The sequence below is a fragment of the Cygnus olor genome, chromosome 23 (genome assembly GCF_009769625.2).
Source record: "Cygnus olor isolate bCygOlo1 chromosome 23, bCygOlo1.pri.v2, whole genome shotgun sequence".
NCBI classification, from domain to species: domain Eukaryota; kingdom Metazoa; phylum Chordata; class Aves; order Anseriformes; family Anatidae; genus Cygnus; species Cygnus olor.
Window position 1 is genome coordinate 300078 of NC_049191.1, and position 8891 is coordinate 308968.

The window sequence follows — 8891 nt, forward strand, 5'->3', positions numbered from 1 at the left end:
CTGCCCAGTGCCAGTTTACTGCAGTGGCTCTAGTCTTACCTTACCCCTTGCAGATGAGCAGAGAATCAATATCTTCCCATGCCTGTCTGCAAATGGGACAGACGTTTTCAGCCTTGCACATGCCAGATTTGATAGCCATTTCCACTGCTCTGGGGAGAGAAAATGAGTGACCTGAGTGCAGCTGTGGTGAGAATGGGCAGGTGGGACAGGCATACCAACACCCTGCATCAGCTGGCACTCTTTCCTGGCTGCAGCAGAGCAGAGCCGTTTGCCTCCACTGATGATTTGGCCCAATACTTCTCTAGTGAGGTCTGGAAAATCTGAGGTTTTGAAATCCCGGCTCTCCCGTCTCCGCAGCGAGACACCAAGCTGTCATTAGGATGGCTTGAAATGGTTCCTTATTATGGGGCACGTGATGCCAGAGCCTTGCGTGCTTACTTCATTGTGAGTTTTGTCTTCTAGTTTAAAAAAATCAAGGAGCTCTCAAAAGTGAAGCAAGATGTTAAAGAAACTTGCTTCTGCACGCCTTTGGCTGCTTCTCAGGGCCCCCTTGCTCTGGGGAAGTGGGACGGTGACAGACACACATCCTCCTGGGGCGAGCCGAGATGCTCCCAGCAGCCCCCTATTCTCTGCGCGATGCCTCGTCCTTCCTATGTTTCAGCAGTGGTTCATGCTGAAGCGTTTTATTCCCGTTGCAACAGAGGAGGACCGCCCACGCAGCCGGCTCCTGTGTTCTAGCTTTGCGGTGGAAACATCTTCAATCACTCAAAAGCAATTGTGTGCATTGTCCAGCAACATGTAGGGGTCTTGTGTACATGAGGACAATTGCAAAGTGATTTTAAATTTGGTCTACTCAGTAATAAAGCAAGCTGTTTTGATTAATGCACTTAACATCCCCTCGCACACGCTTCGTATTGCTCCAGCGAAACCAAATTCCCTTGACTTCACAGGGAGAACAGTAAATGCTGGATCCTTTTGCCGACTCCATCCTGCCTCTCCCAGCCTTAGTGTCTGCTAAACGGTTTTGGAGACATTGTGCTGGTGAAGAGCTTTCAGATCTCCTGATCTGGAAACAGCTCAGCTTTAACCAGTTACATTTGCAATCCATTACTTAAAGCCAGTGCAACATTTTTAACATAGGCCAGTCATCAGCAGAATGCTTCACCATATGCATTTAAAGTAAAATCTCTCTCTCTCCTTTTCTTTTTAAATATACATTTTAGAAGTATTATATTACTTTTAAGAAGTCTCTTGGCATAGGCAGCAAGTGCCCTATTGTTTCCGAAATGCAACGTGGCTGCTCTGAGGTTAAGTCCTGAATTACGGGCCCAGCAAATACCCTGAATTGCTGCTTCCTAATCCCTGTCCAGATCGACTTATGGTTTCTTTAAAATATCCGTTTCTTAATGGATAAAAACATTCTACCATGGGCAGAGGCTAAATTGTTTCCAAAGGAAGCTAGGCAAGCATTAGTGGGAAGAAAACATATTGTGGGATTCAGCTTCAGCCTCAAAGGAAGGAACATGCTTAAGATGGGTTTCCTGCCTCCTCTCAGGCTCTGAATGCTTCTGTGCCTGTCTTCAAACTGCTGTTCTCCTCCTCTCAATTGCATTTGCCTGCTGTGCAATGGATGTCCCTTAAATGAATTTGTCAGGTAATGGTCAAAGATGAAACAGACCAGCGCCAGTCGGGAGCTGAGGTGCTGCAGTTCGAGATAGAAGGCAGGTGCGCAGCAAGACCGGCTGGCCTTGCCTTGGGCTCCGGGGCAGCTGCCCTGCCCTCGGCAGGGGTTCAGGCTGTGTTGGGACCCACGGGAGCTGTGCCGGGACCCGCAGGGGCAGCACCAGGCTGGGCTGCGGCACGGGAGCGGCGGAGCAGGGCGGGCACCCGGGCGCCTCTTGCCCCCACCACTGCCGAGCTGCAGTGGGTTTCCCATGGCAGGCCAGCCTGGCCCAAACCTGCTCAGCAGGCAAGGTGGTCTAGCTGCAGGCTGGGTTGTAAATTCAGCTACTTCCTTTTATGTAGTCAGGGCTTGTTAATTTTTTTTTAATACCCTTTGAATACAGGTAAAGAGCAAAGCGCGGGCAGGCCAGAGGGAGTGCCTGCAGTCAAGGTAGCGCTCCCCATCCAGCCCACCCACCCGCGCAGTCAGCACCGTTAGCTCACTCCTCATCTGCGCAGGACTGAGCAGCAGGGACTGAGGCTGATGCAGCGCGTGCCAGGCAGGGGTGCAGGGCAGAGCTGGGCTCGGGGATGGCGAGGAGAAGTGAGGGGCCTGGCGAGAGGGGAAGCTGGAAGAGCGTGGCTTGTTTAGTCTAGCAAAAGGCAGGCTGGGAGTGGAGCTGATTGCTCTGTGTAAATACATCCAGGGCATAAACATCAGGGAGGGAGAAGAGCTAATGTAAGCTATGAAGGACAGTGCTGGCACAGGAGATGGGGCTGAACTGGCCCTGAAGAAGTCCACGCTGGATGTTAGAAGTGGGGTCCTCCCCAGAAGGGCAGGAAGGGTGCAAGGAATGGCTGGGACAGGGTAAAAGCATGGACCTTGAAGACTTTGCAGAGGAGGCTGCAATGCAGTGTGTGGGTCGATGAGCCAGGAGCACCTGGGGACATCCCTGCCTCCAGCCCTGCTCTCCTGCAGAGGCTGGGGGCTGTTGCCCAGCGTATCTGGGGCCCGACTGAAAGTGCCGGGGGAGGACCGAGGGGAGCATCGTTGGCTGGTTTGTGATGCTCCTGTGGTAGGTTTGGGGGCTGGGTCTGTCTGCACAGCAGCACACTGTATTTGAAGAGAATGAGAAAACTGAGTAGCAAACGTGCTTGGCGATCTTGAGGTGGTGCTTGGCGATGCTGTGATAAGCGACGTGTGTTGTTGTGTTTTGGTTTGTTTTTTTTTTTTCAGGCTCTGCAGAGGAAGTACTAGCACCCAGTTTGTGAGCCGGTTATATCAGATACAGAACAATTGCTCCATGGGTGTGTAACAACGGATGCTGTTCACACCCTCATTTTTTTTTCAACACCTCCCCCCTCCCCCAAAATAAATTTCACTCTATTTTTCGTGGGGCAGGAGGAAGGGGCTGTTTCTTTTTTAGTTATCTCTGACTGTGAAACGAATGAACTTGTTCACATATGTGACAGAGGCGTGAGAGCGTGCCTGCATGCGTGGGTGGGGAGGAGAACAGCGCCTTTTCTAGAGATGAGCTGGGTCTTCAGAGATTGAATGCATCTTGTGCACCTTCCCTTACAGAGCAGATTCTCTTCGTCTTTGGCCACCTGCCTCTTCATGCTCCCAGATGGAGCCGCTATGATCAGGGGAAGGAAGCAGAGAGGAAGAGAGGTCAGAAAAATGCCGAAAACAACTTAGAGGTCCAAGCATCACAGAAACTAGTAGAGAAAGAATAGCAGAAGGTATATACAGAGAGAGAATTTCTGTCCCCGCTCTGTCTTGCGTATGCATGCATATTATATACATAAGCATAAAGTATCATTAGTGTTTACATTGTTGTCAATCATCATGGCATAAGACAGGAAAGGAGGTTTCTTTCCCCTGGGGCTAGATTTTTCACGACAATTTTGCAAGGCACGTATATGTATATAAATAAAATGGTGATATATGGCCAGGCTGCAGATATTTATATATTCTATATACATAGAGAGTTCTGTACTATCGATTTCCTTTTAAATTTCCTTTATTCTCTCTGCGTTCCACATGCTATATGTATTTGTGTGTTGTATAGTATACGCACAAGCTTAGGTTTATTGCTGACTTATTGAATAAGCCACTGCATGTTCTCCACATCTCTAAAATGGGGATCAGAGAGTAGTATCTAGAGTGATGTGGAATTGCTCAGGTTCCATGCATCACTGCACATCCCTAGCTAATCTGATAATCTTCTCGTACAGCTGTACATTGGGCCTCAGCGATGTGCTCTGTGCACGTGCCCTGGGTGAGCTTATCATTTAGTTGTCCCTCAGAGCTCTTTCCATGATGTGGCACTGAAGAGGTCCTGACATAGCTTTTCTTGCCCTTTTCTCTCTCCAGACAGAACAGACATTTTCTGGGTTATGAGGCAGTGGAAGCCCTCGCTGATCTGATGGGTTGTACGCACTTCGGTGCTGCTGGTCTTTAAAACCACTTGCAGGGCGCATTGCCTTGGCTCCACGAGGGTTTCCAGGGGACTCTGAGCAGACCCCCCAGTCCTGACCCAGCATGGGCACAGGAACCCGTTTCAGTCCATCCAAGAGAGCTCCCAAACCCAGCACGGTCTTAAGGGAGGAGGCTGAACACACCCAGACAACACTGTGGTCTCCAAGCCAGCCTCCCCACCTCCACGCTCACTGCCAGCCCGCGCCACCCTGCGCAGCTCCACCACGAACCTGCTGAGCTCTGCTCCCATCGCCCAGGTGCTCAGATGCAGCTCTTTGCCTTTTTCTCCCCGCCGTTCAGCCAAGAAAAGGCCTGTATCACCTCTGAGGTGAAAATAAAGCTGCTGTGTCACTTGAACACAGTTGTTTTATCTGGAAAGAGGCTGAGCAGCTTTGAAAGTCTATTTCTATCGGACTCTGCAAGTGGGTGCACAAGGGGGTGTGGGGGTCCTCAAAAAGTGCAAATTGCAGCTGCACAATTAAGTACTGGGGTGTGCCCCAGCCTCAGGGTCCCCTGGGCAGCGCAGCCCTAACAAGGAGACAGTGGCATTACTAATCAGGGCTCTGACCTTTACATGGCTTTTATTTAATACACATTCCACACTTCCCCAAACTCCTATCCAAAACATTGACATTTCCGCTGATAGATTGGGTCAGATTTTGGAGTAGTTGGGGGGGCTCAATTCACTCTTACAATGGTTAAATTCTTGCAGCTAAATGGGCTTATTCAGTTAGTGCAGCAGCTGGTGTGATTTCGAGAAGAAAATAAACATTTCCTTCAAATATTTTGATTGGCAACTGGACAACCGAAATACTCAAGCTCAGATTGTCAGGGTCCAAAAAAGCAAATGGGGGTTGGACGGCGAACAAGCAAGGCAAACCGTAGTAAATCCTCCGAGGCAGTGCTACCACGCAGATTGTGCTTGCGAAGCGCTCAGCTCTGCGTGCGTTGGGAAGGAGGCACCGAGATGTGATTTTCAAGTGCGCTGCCGGCTGTGACTTCAAAGGGAGCGCAGGGCCCAAAGGTGCAACTTCACCCGCTCCTATTCCCTGGGCATTTGCTTAGTGCCTCGCTCGCTCCGGATTGCCGCTCGGTAGCTGGATGAGCGTAACAGAGGGCTGCTTTGTTGCCGAGCTAGGTGGTTGCGGAGGGGATTAAGGGCAATGTTTTGCCTGGGCCTCGCCGGGGCTGTCCCTGCGCCCCCCGTTGTCCTTCCGCAGCGCGGCCCTCCTCGGACCCGGGGCAGGAGGCCCAGAGCCCCCGGACGGGGCGCCTGGGGCGCGGCTCTGGCCCGCACAGAGCCGAGCGGAGCAGGGCTCCCCGCCGCCAGGGGCCCTGGGGCCCGGGGACGGAGCTCAGCACCCGCCGCGCCGGTGCCGGTCCCCGCCGGCGGCTCCCCTCCCGAGCCCGGGCGGCAGCGAGCCCGGCGCGGCCGCGGCTCCCTCTGGTGGCGCCTCCCGCCGCGGGCCCGGGGCCGCTGCCCCCTGCTGGAGGCGGGACGGCCCCGGCCGGGCTCCCCCGGGGACGGGACGGGACGGGACGGGACGGGAAGGGGAGTCCCCGAGTGCTCCCGGCGGTGCAGGAACGCCGGGGCCGCCGGCACGGGGCTGGCGGCTGGTTACCGCCGCCTGACTTCAACAGGGAAGGCCAACGCCTCCCCGACGGCACGGGAACAGAATAGACAGGTGGGGTTTGGGTTGTTTTGTTTGTTTGTTTGTTTGTTTGTTTTAGCCTCGGATTGGTGGGGGAAAACCGAAGCTTTGTTCTGGGTGAGCCTTCAAGCCCAAGGCCCTGCGTAGATGAAAGCGAGCCAGCCGCGGCCTCGCAGAGCCTGGACCCCGGGGGGGTCCCGCAGCAGCCTCCCTGGCCTCGGCTTCGCGCCACGGGGACATCGATCTTGCTGGCAGGGGTGTGCGCGGCACAGGGATCTGCTCCCAAAGGGATTTCCCTGCATGCACATCCCCACGCACACTTGCTGTGCAGAGCACAGCCCGGCGGTGCTGCGTGGGTGCCTCACATCTGCAGCACGCAGGGCTGGGGGCGAGACGAGCTGCCGAGGAGCCGAGTCCAAAGCCTGGCACCCACAGAGCTCACCTGTTGCCTGCCGCTGTGCTCAGGCCATAGCTGGAGAGTTTCTAGACCTGTTGGTATCGCTGTGCTTTGCTCTCCATGCATGCAGCCTGCAATTAACACTCTCACAAGCTTGTGTCTAAATTAGTACCAAATACCAATTGCCAAATGTTGCACATTCAGTCCAATAAAACGTAGCCTTTAAAAAACCCTTTGAGCATGTTATAGAGGAAAAGGGAAATGTGCCCTGAGCGCTTGTGTTTTATTTCAATTTACATTTTTCTGGACTATTATATAAGGGCACATTAAAGCTAACAAAGGAACACAGTCTGATCACTGGACATTGTCAGCTTCTCTGGGGAAGGTGCTGAGCAGCACCCTGGGTTTTTGGTGCCGGGGGGAGTGGTGGTGGAATTTGGAGCCTGCTGTCTCTGCGTGTGTAGCAAAACAGTCTTGCCCTTTTCCTGCAGTGACCAGGCTGCATGCTTGTAAGGAGGTATTCAGAAGATGGTCTTTTTTGGGTCTTTCCCAGGTTCAGCTGGGATTTTTGTCCTGTGGTCCTACCTGATCCTTGCTGAAGCTCAGGGCTCTGCTCAAATTGCTTCTTGCAGCAACACTCTTCAAACCTCACCTCGCAGCACCTGACAGCAGTGCTGGCGCTGCTTTTGCGGTAGCATGGCTTTGGGATGGGGAAGAGTGTCCTGCTGGCAAACTGAGATGCGAAATAAGCTGTGAGCTTTTTCCACAGTGTAGCTCTTTTCCAGCCAGCCCAAGCATGCTACCCCTCTGCATAGCACACAGGCTGGATGGAGCCACGGGTGTGTGCAGAACAGTGCGGTTCATGACAGCTTTGAGCTGCTCCTCTCTTATCTCACACCAAAGCCGCAGCCATGTTCACAAACCAGGTGCTCCCCTGCCTTTCTCCTCCATGGAGCCTGCGTGGGAAGGCAGGCGCTGCCGATCGCCCGCAAACGGCTGGAGGGGAGGGTGGTTCCTCCCCTCCACTGCTCCCCTGCTGCAGGACTCACCTGGACCAGAAAGGGGCTTCAGGTCAGATCCCCTCCCTGTCTGCTCCTCCAGAGCATGCCCTTGCCACTAGTTAGCTAGAAGGGATTAGCTCAGGTCTTTTTTTCCTGGGGAAATGCTGCAGGGACTGGTACACCAGCCCTGAGAATTTAAAAATGCTTCGGCATAATAAATATATATATATTATACACATCCCTATGCATACACAGCTAACATGCAATCATAAGTCTGTGTGTGTCTCTGTATGTGCAGGCACATATATAAAAATAACAAGCACTTCTATCATATTCATCTCACTCATTTTCTTGTTCTGAGTTGATTCAAAGCCCGGCCTTTGTGACAGACAACCAACAACTAATAGTCTTTCTGGCTAGGTTTGCTCTTTAGAGATAGGCAAGCTTTTGTGCACCTGCTCTGAGCATCATAAATATTCTCATGTGCCGCAGACTCTGGCACAGCAGAATTTTCCCCCTACTTTGGAGGAGTGTGTCTCATCCTGCAGAATGTGGGGAAGAGGTGGGCCTGCAGAAAAATCACTGAGGCCAGATGACATCCTGCTACCAAAGCAGAAAGGTGCAATATCCCTGCCTTTAACGAGGGAAAATAGTAGTCTTAGCAGTAAAGAGAAAGCCACCTCCAGCCAGCCAAGCACTCTGAGCACAGTGCGTCAGCCAAGAACTTTGGACTGGAACTGCTCTTTCTAGAGATTTTTGTTTCATGGGTGGTGTTAAAAGGCTGAGAAAGGCACAGTAGTAGCATTTATAGCCGTGCCCTCCTTCATAACCAGCGCCAGAGCTTAATGTGAGCTACTGAGGTCCAGAGGGTAGGGGTTTTGCATCTCTTCTGGGAGAGCACAGCTCACTTCTCTTTGCCTCGGGTGCCCCAAGCAGAGGGCTGGGCTCCATAAGGAAATGGCACCGGTCTCAGGACAGCAGGGGTAGCCACAAAACAGGCTTGAGGTCCTCACAGGATCTGCTGGCATGGATTCCCCCCTCTAGTCTGGGCTTCCCACAGAGGACAGGACCCAACAGCACCAGGCAGAGGTCCTGTCCAGATACAAGCTGGCTGCAACCCACTTGGCATTTATACCCCTAAGGAAAAGCACAGGGGCTCCATCATGTGCGGGAGCTGGGTAACCCCCACCACACTGACCCAAGTCTCCCTTCCCCCAGTAGAGGAAAGCCTGAATTTCTCACTCTCTTTATCCTCTTGGAAGGAGAAAAATACACAGAGAAAAGCAAGCAGAGGGGTATTGTGGCTCCTAGCTTGGGAGTTTTTAGCTGTGTGTTTATCAGCTCCATCCCCTGATGGTATCAGCACGAACAGGCCACCCACAGGAAGGCTTAGCAGCCTGGTCTGGACTCCAGCTTTTCCTCTCTGTCTCTGTGTGTGCGTGTATATACACCGCCGACTATCTCAGGGACCAGCCGTCTGGGGCCTGCATCCATTTATTTACTACACAGCTGATGTAATGGCTAAACATTTTTTTCTGTGTTTATGGGGTGTGTTTTTTAATCTGCCAGAGATGAATAGACCCCTAGAGAAGTCAGCTTAATTGTGTCCCTTCTTGGATAGGAAACAGCAAATTTTAGGACAGGAAATGGGAACAAATTAAACAAAATGGTATTAGGATTTTTGTATTTAAGTTTCC

General features: G+C 52.3%; 1 protein-coding gene across 2 annotated transcripts in view; it reads left to right on the forward strand.

The window, feature by feature from the left end:
• Window positions 1–8891, forward strand: part of RUNX3 (RUNX family transcription factor 3) — a 59840-nt gene that overhangs the window by 48136 nt on the left and 2813 nt on the right. The gene's annotated exons all lie outside the window — the stretch shown is intronic.